We start from the raw sequence: 26688 nt of genomic DNA on the forward strand, positions 1-26688 counted from the left end.
GGGGGGGGGGGGGGGAGGGAAATGGGAGGCTGGGAGGAGGCGGAAACTTTTTTTTCTTATTCTCAATAAAAAAAAATAAAAAAAAACAAAACAAAAAAAATAAAAAAGTGATTCTATAAATAAAAGAAGGGTGCAATATTTTTAAGAGACATGAATATATATATACCAATCATCCTCTTCATTCAGTTCGTTCATCATTTAACAATTATAATCATAACCTCCTGTGTCCTTGACAGATCTCTGCCAATATCATCTCTCAATTCGTGGAACCATCCATAATACTAAACCCTGTAGTTCAATTGCTTTTGCTTTTTATACAAACACTTTTTTTTATTCCTTTCATCATCTATCTTATTTCTCTACTTATATTTAGGCACTATATGAAGGAAGAGATGATCCAATTACCTGGTTTATATTTTCTAAGAAACTGCATTTTACTTCACTGATGATTTTGTATTAACTTTCTTTCTATTTCATTAATTTTTGTTCCATTTTTATTATTTCTTTCATTTTCTTTTAAATTTGATTTTAGATTGTTCTTGTTCCTTCCAAATTATTGTGTTGAGACATTGTATTTTATTTGTATTCTTTTGGTTTTTGAAATTAATGTGTTTAAAAGTATCAATTCTCACTTAGGACTGGTTTTAATATGTCCCACACAACTTTTGCTGTATAGTGTGTTTAATTTCATTTAATTCTGGAATTTTTAAAATTTCTTTTGTAATTTCTTCTTGGTCAGTTTATTATTCAGTAATGTGTTGCTTAATCTCGAAGAATTTGTACACTTCATAAAGGTTCATTTGATGATCATTTTAAATTTTATTGCACTGTGGTAAAATAGGATAATTGTAGTTATTTGTATGAATTTGGTAACATGAGGTTTATGTCCCATTATGTAGTCTATTTAAACACATTTCATGGGATTCTGAGTAGAATAGATATTAGTTGGTGTTCAGGTGGAATATTCTGTGGATATGTTTTAGGTCACAGAAAAAATATTTTGTATAGGCAATATCTGTTTTTCTTATGAATAAGGTATAGGCATTGATTAAAGATATACAATATATAAAAGCTTTGAAACTTGGTTTAAATTTTTATGAAAGTGAAATAATTGAGATTTATTCTTTCCCCTATTTCAGGTTAGGAAATAAAAGTAATACCTTCATATAAAAATTTAATTTGACCCTGATGTTTGTATTTTAATAGGAAAGAATATGAGTAAAAGCATAAACTGTATTGGAAATGCAGGATCTATAATGAAATTAATGAATTCTTATCAGATAGGAGAAATAAAGATAGCTAATAGCAAAAATAATTTATCATGGAGCAAAGGTGGAGAGGATTATATCTATCTCCTAAGTGCATTTAAAATGACAGTTTCATTGTGTTGAATTAACACTGCTTTCAAACACTTTCACACTCATTAATTTTGAATCTTTTCTTCCTTTACAAAGCAAACAAAGTATCTTTTTTATTATACATACCAATGCCAGTTCCCACTTCCTACCATCCTTGCACAACCTCCAACTTATCTATCCCCCATCCCACCTTCCATCCAATCTTCAGAGAGGGTGAGGCACATTGCTTGGGGGGAATACATCCACTCCAGCATAAGCTATCATTTTGTTTTTTATCTTAGTCATCCTGACTGGTGTAAGATTGTATCTCAGAGTCATTTTGATACACATTTGCCTGATAGCTAATGATGTTGAACATTCTCGTAAGTGCTTTTCTGCCATTTGAAATTCTCTATTTAGTTCTGTACACCATTTTTAATTGGATTATTGGGAAATTTGATGCTTAATTTCTCGAGTTCTTTATGTATTTTGGAGATCAGTTCTCTTTCTGATACGGAGTTGGTGAAGATCTGTGTTCTTTGCTTTATGGAAACTTCTCAGTTTCAGGAGTTCCCATTTAATTATTGTTGCTAGCAGTGTCTGTGCTACTGGTGTTATATTTAGGAAGTTGTCTCCTGTGTCTTTGCCCTGAAGGCTACTACCACTTTCACTTCTGTCAAATTCAGTATGGTCAGATTTATGTTGAGTCAATTTACATGACTCATGAATCTATTTCCCTTTTTCTACTTCTTGACATCCAGTTACTCCAGCACCATTTGTGGAAGATGCTTTCTTTTTTATTGTGTAAATTTAGCTTCTTTCTCAAAAATCAGGTGTTCATAGGTGTGTGGATTAATATCCAGGTCTATGACTTCATTCCATTAGTCAACCTGTCTATTTTTATGCTAGTACCATGCTGTTTTCATTACTGTAGCTCTATAGTAAAGCTTGATGTCAGAAATAGTGATGTCTCTGGAAAGTCCTTTATTGTATAGGATTGTTTGGTTATTCTGAGGTTTTTTGTACATATAAAGCTGAATTTTTTTAGTTGTTGTTGTTTAATTTTTGTTTAATATGAGGCAGGGTTTCTCTCTCTTTGTGACAGCCCTACTTATCTTGAAACTAGGTCATAAGACCAGGCTGGGCTCAAACTCATAGATCTACTTGTCTCTACCTTTTGAGTGCTGGGATCTAGGCTTTAGGTACTACTGGAAATCTTTAAAAATCCAGTTTAAAAAAAATTGCAGTGAAAGAAAGAAAGGGATCGAAAGGCCTCATATTCATTGGAGTATCAGTATGACCACATTCAGCTAGGATTCCAACTGTAAAAGGGAAATCCTTAAGAAGTTTTTGCACCTGAAACAATACAACAAAAACCTCTACAAATGTGTTTCAAGGGAGACAGGGTTTCTCTAAAAGAGGCCACTGAATTTGGAAAATCTATCCACATGGTTCTGACTTTAGAGGCATGAGAGATCAAAGAGTTCTGGAATCTTCCTCCATGGTTAAAACTACTGATGAAGGGAAATTTATGTCAGAGAAGACTTTTCATGAAGATCATGAGTGGTCACTGTGTAAACTGAAGCCTGGATTTCATTGGTGATCTCAAGGTGTTAAACAATTTAGAGTCATGTTGTATGTTACAAGGATTGCTACACAGAGGTAGTGGATCTAGCAAAATAGAAAGATGTACCTAGCAGGCAACAAAACTGAAGTTCAAAGTCATCTAAGCCCTTTGACATCTTATGGAGGTAAGGGATTTAGAGTTTTCGCTATGTGATTTTTGTCTAGCTTTGGTCTAATGGTCCTTTAATATGCATTGATTCTGATTTTTTGGAGTTCTAATTGATATTTTATGCCATTGGGTTGTTGGAAGTATGTGATTTGCCTCTTGATTTTGCAGAGGTTACATTTAATAAATTCTCTTGGGTCTTGGAAGAGATTTTGGACTTTAGACTTTTAGGTAGTGTTAAGAATGACAGATTATTGGACTTTTGAAGTTTTACTAAATACATTTTGCATGATGATATGGTTACAAACCTATAGAGCCAGCAAGTGGAATGTGGTGATTAGAATGACACTGTCCTTTATTGGCTTATACGTGTGAATAGGTGGTCCCTGGTTGGTGGAAATGTTTATGATGTGTCACCTTGTTGAAGGTGGTGTGTCTTTGTTGAAAGGGAGCGTCACTGAGGGTAGGCTTTGAGGTTTCAAAACCCAGTGCCTTTCCCAGTTAGGTTTCCCATTCTCTCTGCCTCCTCCTTACAGATCAAGATATGAGTTCCTATCTATTCTTAACATCATGCATTTGTCCAGCATTATGAATTGCAAACCTCTGAATCAATAACTCAATTAGGTATTTTATCAGCAATAGATAGTAATTAATACAGACTCTATGTTAAAATTAATGCATTATTAGCACAGAAGAGAAGACACAATGGTAATTCATTTTCTTTTTGGCTCTTTTAAAACATTCGAGAGTGGAATAGGATCCAATAGTAACATCAGAGAGCAATGAAATGAAGCGTAGAATGGATAGCAGAAATGCTAAGCAGCATTTTTTTTCTGAATTTCCCATGTGTTCATTCAGAAAATACATTACTAGGGTAATACTTGAAGCAACTTTCACACTGGTGTTAATTATAAATTATGAATTTGTCATCAAGTCATATGAGACCAGAACAGCCTTCAAAAACATACATGATAAATGTAGCATCATCATTGGAACAGTGGAAAGAAAAGATCATTTTCCTAATTGTTGGAGGAAGCTGCTTGTTTGTTTTCTGGCTACGCAGACTCCCAAAATAATCACACAGAAACCATATTATTTAAATTACTGTTTGGTCCATTAGCTCTTACTTGTTATTGGCTAACTCTTGCATCTTAATTTAACACATTTCTAGTAATCTCTGTATTGCCACATAGCTGTGACTTACCAGGAAAAGTTCCCAGTGTTTGTCTCCAACAGCAGCTCCATGGCTTATCCTTGAATCCACCCTTCTTTCTCCCAGAATTCTATTCAGTTTTTTCCACCTAGCTCTGTTCCCCTATAGCTCTTCTATAGATCCAAATCAGTTCATTTAATAATCAATGATATTCATAATTTACAGAGGTGAATCTCTTTAAATAAAAATGAAAGCTTTTAACTTTAACATAGTAAAATTATATATAACACAGGAGGTATCAAGCAATAATTAAGGTTACAATATTTATATCTACTTTATCTTTTAACATAATTAAAGAAAACTATAAATTCTTCAACACCATCAAAGACTCCAGAATGATATAGTATTACCTTTGTAAACAGGAAGTACATTGTAACAACTTCCAAAACTCTAGAATTGACAGAGATCTTGCTACCTGGACTGTCATCTAAAGTTCTTCTGTTGGGACATCCATCTTAAGCCTATAGACCATAGTATCCAGCAGACTTTTCCATGAATCAGGAAATTTGAAGGACTGTTTTGCCTCTATTAGCAGTTTGTCAGTCAGTTTCTACTATGTCCTACAGAATGTCTGGCAGACTTTTTCATGAAGTAGGAACCCTGAATGATAGCAGTTCTGATCCCACTGCCCGCCCAGGCTGAGTTCACTGAGCTGCAGGCATGGTTTCAGCTAGTTTCCTAAGAGAGCATACAATCACCTGGGCCCACAAACACATTCAAGTGCTCCATAGCTGTACTCCAGAAAGAGTCAGAGTTCATGTTGGTAGCATGCCCCAGAAAGTCTGCATTTCAAAATTGCTGCTTTTTTCCTGCTACTGCTGAATCAGGAAAACCTCTCTTAAAGGAGCTGTAGCATGCTGCCAGTAAAATGCTGGCTACCCAGAAGCAGTGCTTAACTCTGTTCTTTTGTGTCTAGGATTCCTTTCCAAGCTTTCTCAGGTTTTATGTGGATTTGTAGTCCACCACATTGGCACGCCAATATGTTGAAGAAGTCTGCTTGTCTGTTTTCCAGCTGTCCAGACTCCTAAAATAATCACACAAAAACCATATTATTTAAATCAATGCTTAACCCATTAGCTCTTACTACTTATTGGTGAACTCTTACATATTAATATAACCAATTTCTAATGTCTGTCTCAGGCAGCCCTATGGCTTCTCTTTGCCTCTGCCCTTCTTTCTCTCAGCATTCAATTTAGTTTCCCCATGTATCTCTGCTCCCCTATAACTCTGCTATAGGCCTGAAGCAGTTCCTTTATTAACCAATGATATTCATAGTATACAGAGCAGAATACCACAGTACCTAATAGTAAATTATGCCTGGTACAAAGGATCTGAAGATTAAATAGTGTGTCAAAAACAACAGCAATAAAAAAATCACTTGTGAATTTATTCAAATAATGAACTTGTGAACTTAAAAATGACTGATGTAGGAAGTCTTTCTGTATATCTGTTGCTTTTATTATTTAATAAATAAAGAAGCCTCTTTGGTTTGTGATAGGGCAGAATAAAGCCAGGTGGGAAAACAAAACTGAATGCTGGGGAAAAAGTAGGCTGAGTCAGGAGAGGCGATGGAGTCACTGGATGAGACAAAGGTTCATACTTGACAATGATGAGACTGCTCTGTGTTTTTTCATCAGTGTTTCCAAAAGGCCCATAAACTATAGGCTTAGTTACCAGATTATGATCTAATTGGAGGCAAAGTCTTGTAGTAGTTAAGATACTATAGAAAGAGTTAGGTTATTGGTTCTGTGCTAATTGAAGGGATAGTACACCTTGCTCCTCTCATTTTTATGTTAGTCCTAGTCCTGAATCCTATATATACTTGCTCCACCAAGAACGTAGGGGAATGGTGTACAATGCCTCCCTAGACTCAAAGTAATGGGTCTAAATGACTAGTTAAAAATCATGAAACCATTAGTCAAAATCATCCTCTTCTAAGTTGTTTATCTCTTATATTTTATCAAAAATATGTCTATCTATTTCAGAAATGTCAGGAAATTGCTTAAATGTGATCATAGACAGAAGCAAAAAAAAAAAAAGGAAAGAGACCATTGAATAAAATTCTGTTACTTGGTAAAGCGTATGCATAGTAGTTAGAGTCAATTTAATTCAAAATGTCTGAAAAACATGCGACTATCCATCCCTACATATGCATTTTAATTTTAAACTAACCCTAGAATACATTTTACAGGAACTTACAAATAAGAGAATCACTATTACTGTAAAGATAGAACTGAAGTACTTTAAATTGCAGAGGTTCAAGGAATAAAATATGTGTAAGAGACAAATGCAAAATAGTGCTTTCAGCACCGCCCTCTGAAGAAAGAAAGGCCAGTGTTACTGAAATAAATCTCTAAATTTAAAACATATTTTTAGCATTCAGAAAATTATGTGTGATTAGAATAAAAGAGAAATCTCAAGGGGACAAAACCTGGAGTAAAATGTGGACATTTTAACAATTATCAGAGGAGACAAAAGGACCCCATCCTAAGAACATATTCTCTGAAGTAATTTTTAGGCTGTTGGATATCAAGAGGCCAGGTTTATTCTCTCTAAAGCAATGCTTCCAAATCCTGCTTTAAAAACTGTCCCAATATGGAAATAATTCTTTGTATTTTATAGCTTTATGAAGGCTTTCATCTAAGAATCTCAAAGAGGAAATGAAGTGAGTGCAGTGATTGAATTTTTGAATATTAATGACTTCAAGAAAAATGGAAGCAATTAACAAGAAATAGAAGTCTACTATAATGAAAGCCACTTTTTAATGTTATACATAAGGTTAGTTGGATAGTTACAGAAAAATGATAGCTGATAGCAATTACTCTGTATCTGAGTTTCCTTCTATGCAGCTTAATTATGCTACATGAGTAGGGTAGCGACTGTTCAGAGAAATGCAAGAGTTTTGTACTAACAGGAACTTGTCTCTCTTATTCTTATTGAATACCTCTATTTATGAAGTGTTTAAATATTATAATTCATAACTACTGTGTTCAAGAATGTTTACAACCAAAGACCTCTAAAAGAAAAGAATGGGCATTGAAACACTGCAATATTCCTTCTGGTCAAGGCCACAATGGGACAATAACACAGTGCGTTGTAGGGTGTGATTTACTGGCAATGAAAGCCTCATCCAAATCTGTATGATGGCCATATATCTAAAGCAGTTTCTTAGAAAACCATCTTTCCTTATTGAATCAACCATTGACAAGTTGAATCAACAATGCTTTCTGAAGAGTTTCTTTGTTGAAATGGTAAAATCAGCAGAATCATAGGGTCTTAGGTTGAGCATTTTCCTTGGATGACAGCCGTGAAAAAGAGAAAGAATGGAACAAGTAACTGAAGAGGGGAATTATAGCCTTGTCATGACCTAATGACTTTGTTCTGTGCAAATGCAGAACACCACCATACCTTAACTTTAACAAGACATTATTCCAAAACGCATATTGTGACACAAATTATTTTACCTAGATGTGCATAGTATTATTAAGTATTGAATTTAAAATAATGCCCTTATAACTTTAATGACATTCTTAAAGTTATTCTTTGCTATAGCATACTATTGATCACATGTACATGTTAAAAGGAAAACGAAAGCGTCTTCTGCAACTCCAAGGAGAAATTTTGTGCACAAGTCTTTAGAACTGAATTGCATATTTGAATTTAGGAGAAAAACTTCACATGAATTATTAAACCCTTAAAGTTTCTCCTGAGACTTTCAAGGTTATGTGTCCTCAAATTGAACATCTTATTTTTCTCTTTCATTCAGTAAACTCTCCCATCTTTATGAAAGGCAAAATTTTCTAACAGTTCTGCTTCTGCCAGGTAGAAAAATATTATTTAGGACAGCAGAAGGAAGGGACAGATAAATACTCCTTTATGCACACACATTTGAATGCAAATATATGGCAAGGTTTTAATTACTTCATCTATATAATTTTTATATGCACTTGTAGGTTTGAAATATTAATTTTAATGATCTTCCAACTTAGAGTACATTCTTAATAAATGATTAGGAAATGCCAGAAGTCAGGATATAGTGTATGAAAGAAGAATAAATGTTTTAAAAATAAAGAAATCTAACTGTAGTGTTTTTTTTTTACCTTGTAGAAATGTATCTTCATTTGAAAAAAATGATAAATTTTATCAGTGACCTGCAAGGTCAAGCCCAAGCATGATTTAGGAATGGCCCCATGACAAATCTTAACAGTAGTTTATATTATATAATTAATTATCTTCTCTTTGATTAGGATTTTGAGAAATACTAATGGTTGATATTTCCACTGTAGTGAGCTGTGGTGATTTCTTCTTTGTCCAAATAAAGCTTGACTGAATATCAGAGAATGGAGATAGCCACTATCTAACCATAGAGGCCTGGAGTTCTGTACAGATAGACAGGAGTGATATGGCTGGACAAAGAGAGGAAGTGATAAGGCAAGAGTAGACAGGAACCCAGTCTCTTTTCAGCTGGGAAGTTGAATATGTAAGGTGGTTGAGGTTTTGCTCCTTTGTCTCTCTGATCTCTCAGCATTTTCCCCTATGTCTGACTCCAGACTTTTATTTTTAAGACCTATTACAACTTCTGCTACAGTTTCCTGGGATTCTGATAGCTTGCTGTTTATAAACTTTTAATGTGAGATTCTCTAAACTCTTTATTATATGGTTCCACAAAATATGAACATTTATTTGACATTAAACTTATAATAAACTATTCATTAGGGTTGGAGATATGGCTCAGCTGTTCTTTCAGAGTACCCAGGTTCAATTCCCAGGAACCATGAGGCACTTCAAAACTGTCTAACTTCAGTTCCATGGGTTCCAACACCACAGAAATACATGAAGGCGAAATACCAGTGAACCCAAAATTAAAATACAGAAAAGGAGAAGAAAAAAAACACATGCATTATATTTTAAACAGCTTCTTTACATGTACTCAAAAGTACTAGGTGCTGCTTTTTTAAATGTTGCATTTTAAAATATATGATTACATCCTCCAGAAAAACAATGGTGGATACTAATTTAAATTTCAGTGGCTGTGAATCTAAAATTTGTGAAGTCTTAAGTCTTCAGACTAGCAATGAAGTTGCTGTCTAAATTCTGCTGCTTTGTATTGTAAAATACTCATCACTGCTACAGAAAAAAAAATAAAGCTAACATAGCAAAATATAGGGCCATTACAAAATGCCCGAGTATATCTAGGAAAAGAATGATGCTTGAAACATTTTATTTTAATTTCAAGGTATTAAATGAAAGCATGGAAACATATTCCCCCTATGGCTTGAAACAGTGTTGCCTGTATTATTTCAGCTCCCATAAGGTTTATTCCTTGAATAACTTTTACATGTAAGCAGAACCTTCTTTAAACAATTTACTTTAAATATGTTTTATATACTTCGCAGGAACAAAATGAGAAAAAAGATTTTTCAATACTTGAAATCACAATTTCATACATAAAATTATTTTTTGTAGTAACTTGTGTCTACAAAGTACAATTTGAGTTTATAATTTGGTAGTTCTTTCATACATTAAAATAAAAGATGATAATAATTAACATAACAGGCCAGCCCAGCAGCACACCATGTTTATGACTGAATCAGAAAAGTGTATAACTGTACCACAAAATCAAAACAATAACAAACCAAATAATATTCCCAATAAACCAGGAGCTACGAGAATGGCATGTTATAAACAAACAAAAAAAGATCTACCCAGGCATACAAATGAAGAGTTTGAAACCAAACTAGAGATAATAGAATTATATCCATGTAATATCACATTAGATGAAAGTACCTATGTTGTTTTATTTTATACATCAAACTAACCAAGTCATTGACTGCTTAGTTGGTCAAATATTTTCTAGGATTATACTTGAGAAAGACTTTGGATGGGATTAATAAAATTAATAGAATGAAAATGTTACGGGATCAGCTCATCTAATAAGTGGAAGGAATTATCAGAATGAAATGCTAATCTTCCCATCTGCGAGAAAGAACTCCTGTTTCTGTGCTTTCTACTGGTGACAACAGATTTTGCTCCCGTTATTCACTTTATCTCTGTCACTGTTGCTTTCTCCCTATAGACTTGAACTAAGGCATCTACCTTGGTTATAACTTGAACCTGCCTACCTAATGGGTCACCTGTCAGTTTGATGTTTCAGTTCTCAGGTTTTGGATTTAACCTGTGTCAGCCTTGGTTTTTCTGGATGTCTTGATTGCAGACTGAATAATTAGGAATTTATTCCATTATATATGTAATATAATTACATAGATAATATAATTATATATAATGTATATATGTAACGTACCATATATACGTATATAATGGAATAAATTATTCATTATGGAATTCCTAATTATGGAATTATTCCTAACAAATTTATAATTTTTCTATAATTACATATATAAGTATATTATGTTCACTTCCCTATTGTTGTGATAAGACATCACAATAAAGGCAAGTAATAGGAGATTTCAGTTTATTTGGGATTTATAGCTTCAGAGCATTGGAGTCCATGAACTACATGCAAGGGGTATGCAGCAGGCATGGTGCTGTTGCAATAGCAGAGAGATACATCTTGAGATATCATCATAAGACAGGGAAAGTTAACAGGTGATATCATAGGCTTGTGCAGCCTCAAAGCCTGGCACCAGTGACACACATCCTCCATCAGTATTTCACCTCTTACTCCTTTCCAAACAGTTCTGACAACTGGAGAGCAAATATTCAAACTTATACACCTAATGGGATTGTTCTCAAACCACCACACTATTTGTGTGCCTATATGATAGCTCCTATTTGCTTTAAAAAACCATCACTGATAGTGGATTCTATTCCTTGCTTACTTCATCAGGAGAAGTTTATTCCTCATGGAATTGATGGCCTTGTTCTTGGTGTCAGTGAAGACCACGATAGTAAGTTTGACTTCTGCTATCTCTGAGTTGTAGCTGTCTCTCATACTCTGAAGTCCTAGAGAAGATGTATCTAAGGATGAAAGCTTTCATTTCAAGAAATGAATGCGAACACTTCTAAATGTGAATGGAGTCCTTAGGATAATAATAGAAGTATTTATAGTTCTTCCAGTAAGGGAGATGTCTTTAACCCGGTGAAGAGAGATGTTGCACATAACTGCTGAACGTTCACTCTCTTAGGTACCTCATGTGACATCTTGAGCTATCTATATAGATCTGGCATCGGCAGGAAGTGCTCCTCTTAATTTCTTTGGACATGTTTTAAAAAAGAGAAAATATCAGACGGAGTCAGACAGCTGTAGTGATAAATATGTCATCCATTCCAGATAAAGGAATGATTCATCCATTATACTCACCAAACAGTAACACGTAGCAGGCTTCTATTTTGAGGTCTCATATCACAGTATGGAGTCTTATTATTGGTTTTGAATGCTTGGCTTTAGCTTAGGCTTGTTTCTGGCTTGCTTTTTAAACTTTGATTTAAATTAACCTGTGTCTCTTCATCTACATTTTGTCTCAGGACTTTTTAAACTTTTCTTTCTGTATATCTTACATTCACTGCTTCTTGTGTCTGACTTCTAGCCCGGGGTATGTCTTTCTCTTTCATCCTCATTTTCTCCTCCTTCTCTCTCATTCTTTTAGAGTCTAGATTTCTCCTCCTATTTATTCTCTCTGACTGCCAGCACTGTCTATCCTTGTCCTGCCTAGCTGTTAGCTCTTTATTAAACCAATCAAGTGCCTTAGGCAGGCAAATGCAGCACAGCTTAATATAATCAAACAAATGCAATACAAAGATGTAACACAGCTTTACACGGTAAGGTAATATTCCACAGCATAAGGAAATATACCACATATTTACATAAGTGAATATTCCACAACTAATTTGATTTCGTTTGCAACTGTTAAAAAGATAAAATAGTGTCTGTTATAACTTGTAGTCATATCCATGCTGAAACTTTCAATACAGTAATAAACTATTAAATTACAATAACAAGGAAATATAATGTGCTTTAAAATAATATGTTTATCAAACAATGACTACTTTCTCCTGACTGACATGGAGAATTTTCATATACCTTATCAAAATTCCAATTCTTTATTCGATAGCTACAGATAATATCTTTCTAATTTGGTTCCCAACACCCAGAGCAAAACACCTATAACTCTAGGTTCATAAGATCCTACCCCCTCATTTTTTTCTCCTTCAGTATCTGCTCTCACATGTGCACATTTGCAAATAATTAAAAAGAAAATAAAACTTTAAAAGAAAATTAAAGAATGATTTGTCATATATCTGGAGAGAATCTCTATGTTCTGCATTAACCCCTCATGTATTAATGTTTTTAAAAATCCCTATGTGTTTTTCCTTCCCATTTTTATATTTATTTATTTATTTATTTTGAGAAAAGGTTTCTCTGTGGCTTTGGTGCCTTTCCTGGAACTAGCTCTTGTAGACCAGGCTGGCCTCAAACTCATAGGCCTGCCTCTGTTTCTCGAGTACTGGGATTAAAGGTATGTGCCACCATCACCTGGATCCTTCCCATTTTTACTTAGGTAACTGAATAATCAAAGATTTTGGTGACTTTCAGTGATTTTTGCACCCCCCCTTTTTTTTTTTACCATATCCATAATAATGTTTCAATCAATGATAATTCCTCGTGTGCTGTGGTTAGCAGGGCTCAGTGCAAACAAAACCTGCTTCCTAATGAGGTTACTATGCTTTTCCACAAATACACACAGTGACTAGTCAAAATTTTCTTCTTGGATCCCTCTTATCCATTTAATTGTTTTATTCCCACTACTTTAGAACTCCATCACCCCTCTTGAAAGCTTGAAACAAATCTGTCTTTAGATCACATATTGAGGTATGAGGCTTTTCTCTCTGGACTTCTCTTGTACTGAGAAACTGTTTCTTTGAGTTATCCTCCATGGAACATTTTGAAGTGATTGAAAAGTCTGGACAGAATGAAATGGAAAAGGTAGCAACTGACAATGTGATGTGCCATGCATATGCTGGGACATCTGAGGAACGCTGACAGTCAACTGAAAGGCAGTCCAGTAAGTTACCTCACCAAGGAAATCCTGGCAGTTGAGTCATGTGTTTTCTCATTATTATTGGAAATTGAGTAGCGTGTTCTAATGGAGTATGATCAGCCTGCTGTTCCACACTGGTCCTCAGTAGCTGTGAGCAAAATAATTCCCTTCTTTGAGGACATTTCTGGTGGTGAAAGTCCTTTTATATATGTGTTCCTTTTATTGGTTAATGAATAAAGAAGCTTTTGGGGCTTATGACAAGGCAGAATAGAGCTAGGTGGGAAAACTAAACTGAATAATGGGAGAAAGAAGGCAGAGTCAGAGAGAAGCCATGGAGCCAGCCACAGGAGACAGATGCTGAACACCGGATAGAACTTTACCAGTAGGCCACATGGTGATACACAGATTAACAAAATGGGTTAATTTAAGATAGAAGCGCTAACAAGCAATATGCCTAAGTGATGGGCCAAGCAGTGTTTTAATAAATTCAGATTTCTGTGTGATTATTTCAGAAGTCTGGGCAGCCAGGAACCAAATGAGAAGCCTCTAAAATCACAGTTGTGAGTGGATTAGGGCTGGAGAAAGATACTTCCAAATTTCCTTCCAGAAATGTTTTCTACATTTACTGTAAGAAATGCCACAGGATTTCAAATGTTTTCAACATCACAGCCCATATCAGGGAATAGGTGGGATTCAAGGAATGAGAAGCAAAAGTAACAGACAAGGCCAATGATACTTAACAGCACAGGGAGTGTTTTCAGCAAGATTGAATCAAGTGTCACTTACATAGGCAAGTCACTAACGTGACAATTAAGGGTAAAAGTTGAGAAGCTGTAGCTAGCATGCTACAAGGAGAGATTGATGTTGAATGTAAATACCTTGTGCACCTCACACATCATCTTGTCATTTGTGGATACTTTTATTTTGAACTCAGCAAAAATATTAAAGGAAAATAATTTTGTTATTACATTTTTGTATCATTACTTTCTGCGCAAAAATGACCCATGAAATTTAAATAAAAATTTTCAGGTTTCTTTTAAACATTATACTTTTAATTTATTGTTGTTGTTATTATTATATGCATATTAGGATTCTTTTGTTGAAAGTAACTTAGGTACCCTTGAAGACACATATAACAGGTCAGAAGCCTGATGCAGTAAATTAAACTGATATTGAATTATTGTTTTTCTTTATAAGTATTTATATAAACAGAAAGAACAACAACAAAAAAAATCAACAAGCATAATATCATAGAAGCATATATTATTCCTAAAAAAATTTTAGGAATAATATATGGCCAATATTAACTGAAGAAAAATAAATAAATAAATGAAATTTAAACCTCTTAACTGAAAGAGAGAGAATATATATTTGTTTAATATACACAGAGACAAAAGGATGTCAGAAATCTGGGAGTTGAATTTACAGGGGTTTGTGCATTGCTAGACAAGGGTGCTAGAATCCAAAATCCAGCTCTCTGCAATGAGTACTCAGTCACTGGGCCACTTCTTCCAGCTTCTAGTTCACCATTTTTGCTCTTGGAGTCAATCAACAGTCAGTTACTAAAAAAAAAAAAAAAAAAAAAAAAAAAAACAGAAAGAAGAATTTCTCTGAGTACACCATCACAGTGCACTAGCTAGTTTAACAAGGAGGAGATGGTGGAAATTAAATATCTTTCATTCCAACCTTCTTGAGACCATGTTTTATCTAATAAATGTAAGACAAATTCAACATCAGAAAAGTGGTTATTTCCAAGTTAGGTGTTAAGAACTGCACCACATTGTATTTCAAAACACTTCTGCACATTTCTGCTGCTCTATTGACAGAAAAATGCGAAAATCCAGAAGAATCTACTTTCTTCTAATTGACTCATTATCATCACTGAGATACAAGTATGTGTTTTATCAGTAAAATTCTGATATATTTGAAGCTTCAAGAATAACATTCATCACACTTATTAATTTTGAAACTGTAAATGTTAAAATGAGAAGTACCATTGAAAATTTTTGATTTATAAAACTCTGCATTCTGTAAATCAAAGATAACCTGGAAAGGTGGCAATAAATAAAATTGTGAATTTAAAATTGTTAAATGATTGAGTGCGATATGGTCAATCAGCATATCTCAGAGATAAGAACTTCTTACAATTAAGTCAGGAAAAAAATGATAAGAAGGTATTTATATTAGCAAGTGTTATCTTTAGGCTAAAGAATAATTCAATGTAAATTTTCTAATTCTTTTCACTCACTGTTTACTTGAGACTAACTTCATAAGCAATATCAAAATGTATCTTTAGGTCTTATAGAGATTTTTTAAGTGGAAAGACTAATGTACAAATACTTCTCCTGAAAAGAAAGAAATTAATTGTTGTACTAATTGCCAATTAATCTCTTCTTCCAAAGTTTGCATAGCTTGAATTCATCCCAAGTATTTAATTTTTTTCTGAGTAAATTTCCATATACATATTAATGTTGTGACTATGGAAAAATGAATGAAATAAGTAAAGTTCCCATTAGTTTTTTTTCTAGATAAGAGTATTTGAGTTAAGATTAAAATAACTCTATCATGAAAGGTAAACATAGCCAAACTATGTTTAATTAGCCACAGAAAGGGAAAAAAAGCTTGGAAATAAAAATACTCTTTTCTCCAAAATTTCTTTCAATTTGTGTATTTTAAGTCAACAGAAATATTTGAGTTTAGAAAATCTGTTTATTATCGACACAGAATGCTTTCTTTCTCTTTTATTGTTCATTTTACATCCCAACCGTAGTTCGTTCTCCCTCCCCTTCTTTCACTGCCCCATCTTCCCGCATCTCCTTCTGGCAAAGACCAGCCTTGAAGAAATTTTTATATTCCATAGTAGGAGTGTGAGGATTAGAATTATTAAGCAAACGGAACAGAGATATGATAGAAGTAAGAGACAGAGATACAGACAGCATCAGGAGGGAAATTCAGTGAATACTGACTCCATCAGCATTTATTTTCCACATGCTTATATAATTCACTCCAAAGGAGGAGGGGGAAGGCAACAAGCATCATTAACATGATATAAGGAATAGACTTGAATTCTCTGACCTTTGCTCCAGGTGGAGCAGATCCACCTCTATACCCAAAACACTAATTAACCACAACAAGGTCAGAATCTCTTGTTTGTAGCCACATCTGTTGCTTGCTAACAACTTTGAAAGAGGAAAAATGAGCTCAAACTGTCTGACCTCCAGTCAAGGTGGAACAGGCTCACTTCTGTGGGTGCTCATACCCGTCCTCTCCTCAGAGAGGGTAAAGCCTCTTTGGGGAATCAATGAAGCCTGGCATATGGAGTTAAAGCAGGACCAAACCCCTCCCCAACGCATCAAAGCTGAGCAAGGTATCCCACCATAGCTATTGGGCTCCAAAATGTCAGCTCATGCACCGTGGATAAATCCTCACCCCACCGCTGGGGTTCCCACAAATAAACCAAGCCATGCACCTGTCATTCACATTCAGAGGAATCTTGTTCGGCCTTTGCAGGCTCCCCCGCTGTCAGTCTGTCAATCAAGAGTCCATGGCTACCACTAACTTTGGTCAGCCATTTTTCGTGTCTTTTCCCATCATGAGCATGACTACTCTTTGCTCAAATAATCCCTCCTTCCTCTTCAACTGGACTCCAAGAGCACAGCCCAGTGCTTGGCTATTGATCTCTGCATATGCTTCCATCATTTACTCAGTGAAGGTTCTTTGATTACAACTATGGTAGTCACCAATTTGATTACAAGAGAAAGCCAGTTCAAGCACCCTCTCCACTATTGTTAGGAGTTATCCCTGGGTTCATCCTTGTGAATTCCTAGAAATTTCCCTAGCATAAACTTTCTCCCTAACCCTGTAATGGCTCCCTCCATCAAGATGCCTCTTACATTGCTCTCCTCAGTCCTTCTCCCAACTCGACCATTCATTCCCGCGTATTCTCATCCCCATTCCCTCACACCACAACCCCAATTTGTCCTGGAGAGCTTTTCTATTTCCCCTTCACAGGGCAACCCATGCATGTCTCTCTTAGGGTTCTCCATTTTACCGAACTTCTTTCAGTCTGTGGGTTGTAGCCTGGATATCCTTTGCTTTACGTATAATATCTGCTTATGGGTGAATACACTCCGTGTTTGTCTTTCTGGGTGTAGGTTACTTCACTCAGGATGATTCTTTTTTAGTTCCATCCATTTTCCTTCAGATTTCACGATGTCATTGACTTTTTACTGCTAAGTAAGACTCATTGATCTTGAAAGAATTCATTATTCAAAGAAAGAATTTTAATAGTTTTCCAATAAAAGCATCACTATCCAACACGCTTAGATTTATGGTTATTTTTGTTTTAATTTGGAGCAAATTACCACAAAAGTAATGCTATTTCTAGCATCTAGCAACTCAAATTTTTAGGTAAAGGAATTAAGCATTTGGGTATATTGAGACTGACAAATAGTATATTGAATGTTGACAAATAATACAAAGTCATCAGAGTGATTCAGACGGTTCAGAGGTTGTGAATTGTTACTGACTCCTAAGTCACGAAGCACATTGTGCCTTTTAGTGTCTAAAGATTTTCTTTTTGAGATGGGTTTCTAGTTCATTTTTTCAGTGTTTTGCCCAAAATGTCATTCTATGATGTATTAATTCCTACTTTCATTAAAAATAGGAATTGTTGTTGGCAGCTTTTTTTAAAAAATGGCTGTAAACATTTTTAGAGGATGCCATCTACATTTATTTTGCTGTATAATGGTGATATTTTGAAAGGATGTTCATGTTGTCACACATATTTAAATTTTCTTGATTTGTAATAGATTCCTTTCTGGAGTGTGGAAAATCATACATTTCATGTTTTTTGTATATTATTAATGTTTTTATAATTTTATGATTTAATTAGTTTTACTGTAATTTTCAGTGTGTTGGATGATCACATTACATTGGTGAGAAATGAATTAGAAAATATTTTTGCTCTGGGATGAACAATCAATTATGATATACTCATTAATAAAATATATGAATTCCCTGTTATCATTGAGTTGAAATGTAATCTTACTTCTATATTAAATTTATATGTGATATATTGTTATCTGAATCTAATTCACTTTCTCATGATAAAATCATATTATAGTTACAGTGGTTTTAAGAAAAAGATAACATACAATAAACACAGTTCCCCATAATTCTCTGTTCTTTCATGTTTTGTTTTTCAGTTGAATTGTGGGCTTACTAATTAATAATAGAATCTAAAAAATATACTCAGGAATGCTCATGGATCTTTATTGAATTAGCATATTGTACTTTGAGTATTTATTTCTTAAATTTAAATTTTCCTCCTAGAAACATTTATCGTTTTGCATTTCTTATAATAACTTATTGGTTATTCTCTGAGAAACAATAGACATTCAACTTCTCTTTATAGTTGGTTATACTACTGTTTTATTTTGCATTTGTATTATTATTTGTATGTAGATTTTTTTTATCATTTGGAGATTTTCTTATTATTTTTGTTTCTTTGTAGCAGGCTTTTGCTGTGTAGACTCTGCTAGCCTAATCTCTTTGCATATCCCAGACTGGCCTTGCAATTTCTTTATGTTTTACCTGGAGAGATCACTCCTGAATGCTGGAGTTATGCATATATATTGTTAAGCCAGATTAATGGTCATCTTATACTCATCTATCATAAGGGGATTTTCTGGGGCTGGAGATATGGCTCTGTGGTTAAGACTGTTCTTTCAGAGGACAAGGGTTCAATATCCAGCACCCACACAGCAGCTAACAGCTGTCTGTAACTTCATGATCTGACATCCTCACACAGACATACATGCAGGCAAAACACAATGCAAATACAATAAAAATAAATAAATTATTATAAAAATAAAAATAAATAATTTAAAAAATAGAAGAATTTTCCTATCCCATTTAAATATTTCAATGATTCTGCTGCATTTTCCTTTTATTTGTAATAATTTCATGATCATAAATAACCAAATAGAATAATCTTGATAATTTGTCTCAAAATTTATAATATTTTCACTTATCATAAATGATAATAGTTAAGAAAAATTTTCTTTGTTATTTCATGTGTTTGATGTCTAAAAATGTCTGGTGTTTTCTACTGAGTTTAGAAAATTAACTTTAGTGTGTTTAATTTGTTTTCTTTTCTTATTTGATTTCATATTTAATTATGAAAGTGCATTTTGTCAGTTGGCACTTTAAATTCTGTTATTAAATTAATTCAGCTTCTTCCATTTTTTCTAGAAATGAATTTCCTGTAAGAAAAGCTAACTGATTACATTATTTCATTTTTATAAATTGTTAGTGAACTGTGGTAATCTGTTATTTGCTATGTTATTTTTATTCATACCTAATGAAGAAATTGAATTAGCTTTATTGTTAGCAAGTTGATATCAAATCCCCATTTGCTGGTTTGATCTAAAATATTCCTAAGGAATTTGCCTTTTTGTATATCAGTCTTAGAAACCAAACCTAATTCATTGTTTTTCACTGTTTCTCCTTTAATGGTGGAGTTTTAATTGTTTTTCTAATAACTTCTTTAGTGTTCTTCTATACATTTGTTGTCATCTGGTATAATGTAATTTTCTCTAGATTTTTCAAAATATTATATATTACTATAACATTGTATATAATGTTTTCTCACAGCTTTTGTTTCTGATTTTACCTTATATATTTGTATTTTTCTTTTTCTATTTATCCATTAAAATGATAAAGACAGTAAATGAAAAGATAACCTGGAGATGAGAAACTCAGGTCTGAGAAACTGAACTGCTGACTCATGTTGCTGATGGTAAGTTTCCTTCAGTATTATTGGTTAGTTTAGCTTTCTCTTTCCATCTTAGAGCAGTGGAGTTTTGAGCCTGAGCCTGTGTTGAATCAGTTATAACTGTTGCCTGTTATATTAGCATAAACACGAAAAGGAAATATGTAATTGCTGCACAGGAGAACGCAGTGCTGGGCTATAACAGGAACGTTCCTTGAAGAAACAACCCAAGTCAAATTCCTTGAATGGAAGAGTAAAAAAATTTAATCGGATTATATCCCCCATTCCTTACAAAGTAAAAGTGTTATAACAGTGTCTAATTTTATAAAAAGGATTTATTTCCCAAAGTCATTTAGAGTTACCGTTCTCTTATTTAGTAACTACTAAGGTATTATTTTGTTCAGTAATATACCTAGATCTTTACGAATTTCTTGTTTTGTTTCTAACTTCTTTTGACTCCTTAATATTCATTGCCTGAATGGATGGAGCTAGAAAACATCATTTTGAGTGAGGTAACGTAGATACAGAAAGAAAATTATCACATCTACTCACTCATAAGTGGTTTTTCAACATAAAGCAAAGAAACCAGCCCATGAATCACAATCACAGAGAACTTAGACAACAATGAGGACACTAAGAGAGACATGCATAGATCTAATCTCCATGGGAAGTAGAAAAAGACAAGATCTCCTGAGTAAATTGGGAGTAACCTTGGGAGAGGGTTGAAGGGGAGGGGGGAGGTAGGAAGGGGAGCAGACAAAATTTTATCTTTCTTAGTAATATTTCTGTTCTTGTGAAGAAAATGAGGTTTTTGAATTGACCTATGAAGCTTAACATATTAAAACCACATAAATTTATTTCTGTTTACTTGCTTTTAGAAGAGTTCAAGCAAATATTGGAACAATTTCATTAGCTTATCAGTGTTGCTATTATTTTTTCTTTGACCACACTGTAATTAATCACTGCACTCTCTTTATCCCATAGACTGTTCTCTGGGATGCAGGAAGCAGCACTAGTGGCCTTTTACTGCACTGCTAATAACAAAAAGAGGATTAATCCAAGAGCAATCCACTTAAAAGTGCTCTCAGATCCAAAAGGTCAGGTCGGGCACTTCATGATGACCCAGAGAACTTACAAGTTAGGGACAGTCTTTGTGCTAAAACTTACAGGCCTTCCTCAAAGGAGCCTTCAAGGAATCTTGACATATTCATCTTGCTACAGCCTAAAGAAAAACACAGAGTAATTACCTTGTGGTTTTGTTTATGCTGTGAACACTTGTCTTGCATATCAAACCAAGTATACTCATTTTTTTTCAAGCACACACACACACACACTTACACACATACTCACTTATTCTCATATTTTTTATAATAGCTATTACCTTTATTGTTGCATTCAGAACAAAGAGCATATCACATTTCTCAAAAGTAAAAGGTATCAGAATGTACCAAAGAAGTTCAAGCCAGGGTCTAAAGTGTCCTGCTAAATTGGTTAGCTCTTTTCTTGTGTTCATTTTCATCTGAAGACAGTCTATATAAAAGACAAACGTGGTTTGGATCTTTTATTTTTTAGCCTACCACATATTTATTTTTAAACAAAAAAATATTAGGACCTGAGAACACAAACAAGAAGTGAGTTTTACCTTTACTTCAATTTCAGTCCCCAAGCAAATTTGAATATATGGGTACATATGAACTTTTAGTACAGAGAAAACAGTTTTAGATGTATTTTGAGTATGTTTCAGTACATTTATATTAATAGGTTATTTGACAAGTTTCATATTTTAAAAAAGTAACATTCAACAAAGTATTTGAAAAATACATGTAAAATAGTTGCTGGGATTCATATATATATATATATATATATATATATATATATATATATATATATATATAAAACTTTAGCTCTTAGTTCCCTCAGCTTGGCATGATTGGCATGTTATACTATTTCATGTTATTGCAGGGACAAAAAGCTTTTAAGCCTCTGTGACCTCCAGAAACCATTAGTATCCTCCAACCACTTAGGGTAGGTAAAACAGTCTTCAACATTGCTAAAAATCTACATGGAAAACTTGCCCTCTCAAAGCAGCTCTATGCTACAGTTCTTCATGGTGGATAATAGCATCCTTATGATATTAGAAAGTAATGAAGTAATTTGAATTTATGGAGGGAAGCAGCTTCAAATGTTAAATAAACCAATTGTTAAACAACTATTGTGGTCACAGGCAAGTTTAATGATCATTCTTTAATGGAAATAACATATGTGAGCAATTTTAATCCTGTAACCCCTATGGGACCATTTAAAAGACTACGTTTCCCAGAAGTGACAAATCTTGCACTCATTCATGTTTGTTAAATAACATTTGTAATTCATTATTAGAATAGTTGCATTTGTCTTGGTTCTAGACATTTTTCCAGCTGGGATTGAGGTATTCACATTCTCATAAGTATTAGGGTTTTGAACAATATTTAGAAATACCATTGAGGTGGGATGCTCTCTAGAGAACTCACTCTTCAGAATATGGGGCTGAGAAGGAGGATTCCAATTGTAATGTGTGCATGAGGACATAATTTAAAAATTATGCCCCAGTGTTTCTTGACGCATAGCTTTGCTGTGAGTGATTTTCATTGTTCAATATTAAATTGTAACTTTAACTCAGATCTACAAGATTGGTATGACCACCTTAGTACATTGTTGTTGTCAAAATAAAATAAATGTTTAATAACAAGGAATTACATTTGCTCATTAACCACAGTCAATGCATACATTTTGTATAGTGAGGCTGAAATAAGGCCCTGTTCTCACTGAGATGCAATGATGAAACTTTTTCTATAATTAAAACATTAAAATTATTTTTAAATTTTTTTCAGCTCTACATTCTTCTCTGCTCCCTCCCTAGCCCTCCCTTCCACCTCAGGCCTCTCCCAAGTTTCCCATGCTCCCAATTTACTCAAGAGATCTTGTCATTTTCTACTTCCCATATAGATTAGATCTATGTATGTCTCTCTTAGTGTCCTCATTGTTGTCTAGGTTCTCTTGGATTGTGATTTGTGGGCTGGTTTCTTTACTTTATGTTTAAACACCACTTATGAGTGAGTACATGTGATAATCGTCTTTCTGTGATGTCTTTGAGTGAGGGTTACCTCACTCAAAATGATGTTTTCTGTCCTCATTCCCTAGGCATTTATACTCCAGCTATACATCAAAGTTGTTAGTACAGCAGTCTGTGAATGATCAGAGATACACAGACATAGTTGGCAGCTTTCTAATTCAGGAGCAGTCTTTCCCCTCTATAACAGAATACAGAAACTTGTTCTATAGGTTCCTAGGAACCAAACTCAATCCTTGAAGTTAGAGATGTAAAACATGCCTGAAGTCTCAGAACTCTGGAGGCTGATGTTGGAACATCAGAAGTTCAAACCCATCTGTGTTAGCTAGGGAAATTCTGTTTTATAAAGATACAAAGAAAAATGAGCAAATAAAATCTTTTAAGCCTTGAAAGGCAGTCATTCTAGCTGTTTCCTAGTGTGATACACAAGTTTCCCCTAGAATATTTCCTACATGCTGATGTGCCACACAGAGTAAAATCTATCATTAATGACAAAAAATCTGCTAAAATAAAAATAATGTCTTAAGCTAAAGGGCCTTCTTTTCTGATAGAAGTAATTGTTAATCTTAATATCTTTATATTTATTTTTGAATTAACTTCAGCATTATAGCTATGTTGAGCAAAGAATTCCTCTCAAAAAACTTCCTATCTAGTGTTAGATACAGTAGTTTTTAAGCTGTGACATGTTGTGATCAAAACCTTAAGAGTAACTTTAATCCTAAAGAATAAAAAAATCAATAAGAAAGAGAGAGAGAGAGACAGAGAGAGAAAGAAATGGAAGGAGGAAGAGAGGGAAGGAAGAAGGAAGGAAGAAAGGAAGGAAGGAGACTATCATTTCTGAGAAAAATAGGTTTTATAAGAAAATAAATTTTTATGTTAATTAAATTAATTTAATAATCAAAATAATTTATATAAATATTTACTACTTTGTATTATATATAATGTTAATTTGCAATATTATAATGAAAGGGAATTTTCTTAAAGTTTGGCAGTAATGTAAACAATAATCCTTTACAACTTTTGAGTGTTTGGTAGAACTGGCTTTCTCTTAGGCCAAGAGAGGCAACAGTGACTCTTTTTTACAGTATCAAACAGCATTGTATTTTGCCCTAGATCTAGAGGTTAAGGTCTGGCTAGAGGCTTCTTAATTATTTTTGTTAAATTTGTCATTATTTCTATTGTTTTTTGACATAGAGTTTCCTCTGTAGCTTTGGAGTTCGTCCAAGAATGCCCTACGTAGAGCCGGCTGGCCTCGAATTCACAGAGTTCCACCTGTCTCTGCCTCCTGAGTGCTGGGATTAAAGGCATGTGCAACCACCGCCTGGTCATTTTTTTAAAGAAACATTTACTTATTTTATATTCCTACATGTTATTTGCATGCATGCCTGTACATATGTATACAATATGTCCCTGTTCACAGAACATCAAGTGTTCTGAAATTCTTTAATTTCAATTTCAGAACACATAATAAATACTATTAAAATTTATACTATCAAAATATTATTTAATAATAATAAAAAAATCACTCTAGTCCCTCTGACTTTCTTTTTTATCAACAAAATAAGGATTATATTTAAAGTCTTACATTTATTGTGATGATTAAATAATAGGTAGCATACCAAACATTGCTGTTTCACTAAAGACAAAGCTGCAAATATTAGACTTAGCCAGTGAACACTCTACACAGTTACAATATACCAGTCTAAGACAACATTGTAAGGGCATATTCTTAGTCATTTAGAAATTAATGATCTCTAATGAATATGTTAAATTTTAGGAAGTAGAGATTCTACCTCCATATCAATTTTAATTTGGCTCAGGACTATTGTTATCCAATATTACATCTCTGTTAGAAAAAAGGAAAGAAGCTTTGCACTGTATTTCCAACAAAGACCTGCCCCCAACAGTGCCTTTCTTCTACCACGCCCTACATCGTGGAGGTTTAACCTCTTCTCCCTAGCACCAACATCTAAAGACAAATCCCTCAATAAGTGGCTTTGGAGAGAACTTTAACACCAAACCATGAGCATTTCAAATGTCAAATAGAGTGTTCATAGTATACATATTAATGCTATGTAATACACCTGACTTTAACCGAAAATCAGATCTTTTCACCTTAGCATCAGGCAGTCAATGTCAATGAAATTCAGTGAAGAATTTTCCTTGTGTTATAGATTTTTACTTTTCCAAGAAGACTATACAGGGCACCTACCTCTGATGGAAAGTGAACTAGTCATGAGAAAATAAATTAAATAAAAAACAAAGCATCCTATTAGAATCAAGGACTAAGCTATGTGCAGGGTAGAAAGGTGTGTGTGTGTGTGTGTGTGTGTGTGTGTGTGTGTTCCTTTCCGTGTTCTCTCTGTATAGTTCTGATTGAGGAATGAAAGGTTGCATTAAAAAAAAAAAAAACACAGAAAAACCCTGTCTCGAAAAACCAAAAAAAAAAAAAAATTGGAGAAATACTATGTTTGTCTTTAATTTGTCTCTCCCCACTTAAGTGGACTTGCTAATATTCCTAGTGAAAGAGCCACTGTCTCCATTTATTGGACAAGAGCACTACCAATAGGAAAAATGTCAGTAAATATGTGCATAGATTCACGTGTTAACTCTTCTCACTTGATTGACAAAGTATATGTACTATGGTCCCTTTGGCAACTTTAAATGTGTGAAATACTATATGAACACTAATGTATATATAGTATTTATTCAGAAGCAAGACAAGCCCTACAATTATACCTACATCAAGATCAATTTAAAAGATACCTAGGAGGCTAAGAATTATTTCAGAAAACATAGGCAAACCAAGGCAAAATAACACACAATTTATTTTGAAGGTAAAAATCAGGAGACTCTAGTTTATTTATCAGGTAAACATGTTTTGCAATGGAATTATTCTTGAGATATCTACTAGGAACACTTTTAAGGTTTATTAGTATAATATTTTCCCATTTATATAATTTCTTTGAATGTATATCTTTTTGAATCAAACTGATGATTATCTTAAATGTCATCATAGACTCTTCGTCCAACAACAGATGGAAACAGAGGCAGAGAGCCACATCAGAGCATTGGACTGAGCTCCCAAGGTCCAGTTGAAGAGTTGAAGGAATGAGAATATGAGAAAAGAGGTGAAGACCATGAAGGGTTCATAAACTGAATCAGTTTACTTGAGTTAAAGGGAGCTCACTAGCTCCAGATGGATTGGGAAGGAACAAGCATAATACCAAACTAGTCCCTCTGAATGTGGTCCACAGTTGTATGGCTGGGGCAGACTGAGACATCCCTGGCAGTGGCACTGGGATGTATCTCTACTCAAGGTGCTAGCTTTTTGGGATCCTATTCTCTTTGAATGTATGGGTTGCTCAGCCTAGATGTAATAGGGAGGGCCTTGGACTTTTTGTAAAGCAGAGTGCCTTACCCTCTCTTGGGATTACATGGGGGTGGATTGGGAGAGTGTGTGGAGGGAATGGAAAGACGGGAGTGACTGGGAATTTGGATTGTTTTATTTTTTTAAAATTTA

The 26688-nt window shown here is 34.1% G+C and overlaps 1 long non-coding RNA gene across 1 annotated transcript in view; it reads left to right on the plus strand.

The window, feature by feature from the left end:
• Positions 1 to 26469, plus strand: part of LOC126506529 (uncharacterized) — a 58331-nt gene extending 31862 nt beyond the window's left edge. Inside the window, exons 2-3 of the long non-coding RNA XR_007593240.1 lie at positions 20008 to 20083; positions 26185 to 26469. This is a non-coding gene — a long non-coding RNA (uncharacterized lncRNA). The remainder of the gene's footprint in view (positions 1 to 20007; positions 20084 to 26184) is intronic.
• The last annotated feature ends 219 nt before the right edge of the window (positions 26470 to 26688 follow it).

Source organism: Alexandromys fortis, unplaced genomic scaffold (genome assembly GCF_014885135.2).
Source record: "Alexandromys fortis isolate MF-2015 unplaced genomic scaffold, M_Fortis_MF-2015_v1.1 scaffold_0, whole genome shotgun sequence".
NCBI lineage: Eukaryota > Metazoa > Chordata > Mammalia > Rodentia > Cricetidae > Alexandromys > Alexandromys fortis.